Below are 1,291 nucleotides of genomic sequence, written 5' to 3' on the forward strand. Positions count from 1 at the left end.
TGTGGAGGGTCAGAGAAAAAGAGGAAGACCCCCAACAAGATGGATTGGCCAAGTGGCAGCATCCATAGACTCAAGCATGGCAACAGTAGTGAGTTTGGTCCAGGACCGGGCAGTGTTGCATAAGGTCGCTATGGGTGGGTACCGACTCGATGGCATCTAAAACAACAACGAACTTGTGCACTAGAGAATTATTCTTTAAAATATGATCATATATACTGATTTGCAGAGATTGCTATTAAAATGTCATTAGTATAAATACCAAGGGGGGTGGAATTTGATAAATAGCATCTGAGTCATTTTGTTATTTTTTCAGACTATTCTGTGACCAGAGGAGCAAAAATCATTCAGACTCCATTGAAAGCTGATTTGAATATTGCTTATGCTGTTATGTTGCTCTAGCTCATATTTGTGGTCATGGTTCCCAAGAGACATAAAAACTCTCCTTCATTTTGCCAGTTACTCTTTGGATTTCTCTAGGAAGACAATTAACGTGGTCTCTTTTACAATTTGATTTTTTCTTATCTGCAAAAGGGGAATAATAATAATTATTTGTGGCTTCCAAGTCTATTTTGTTGACTGATGAGGTGGCATGGATTAAAGTACATGTATAATACAGAGCATAAAATTATCAGTACAGGCTAGACACAAACAAACTTAAAAATTATAAATATATTTCAATATGCATGCTTCAGCCCCTTATTTGAACTCATTTTAAATGTATTTTTCAAATTGACTTTTATAAACCTCACCTATAGCAATCATGTGTACTACAACCACAGATATTCTTGAATAAAATATTCCTCCAAGGGATTGCTTTTGCTGAACTTGGCCATTGTGCAGCAGTCACTAGCTGACTGACCATTAAAAGAGCTTGTGCCTAAGTCCTACTGCCAGAGTCAAAAAGAAGTGATACTGAATTGTATCAAGAGGAACCTTTCCTTATCTATCATCTAATTAATTCACAAGAACCTTTGAAGAGGACTCCTTTTGAAAACTCTTTAAAAAGACAAATGTTGTTGTTAAATGTTGTCAAGTTAGTTCCAATTCAGACTGATCCAATCTAGGGTTTCCAAGGAGTGGCTGGTGAGTTTGAACCACTAAATTTGTGGTTCCAACTGACCTTGAGATAAAATGCTTATCCTAAGTCACCACACCAGGACTCCAAAAAGACAAATAGGAAAGATTAATGGAAAATTGTTGTTGTTGTTGTCAGGTGCCATCGAGTTGGAACCAACTCATAGTGACCTCATGCACAGCAGAATGAAACAATGTCCAATCCTGGGCCAACCTC

This window comes from Chrysochloris asiatica, unplaced genomic scaffold (assembly GCF_000296735.1).
Source record: "Chrysochloris asiatica unplaced genomic scaffold, ChrAsi1.0 scaffold00414, whole genome shotgun sequence".
NCBI classification, from domain to species: domain Eukaryota; kingdom Metazoa; phylum Chordata; class Mammalia; order Afrosoricida; family Chrysochloridae; genus Chrysochloris; species Chrysochloris asiatica.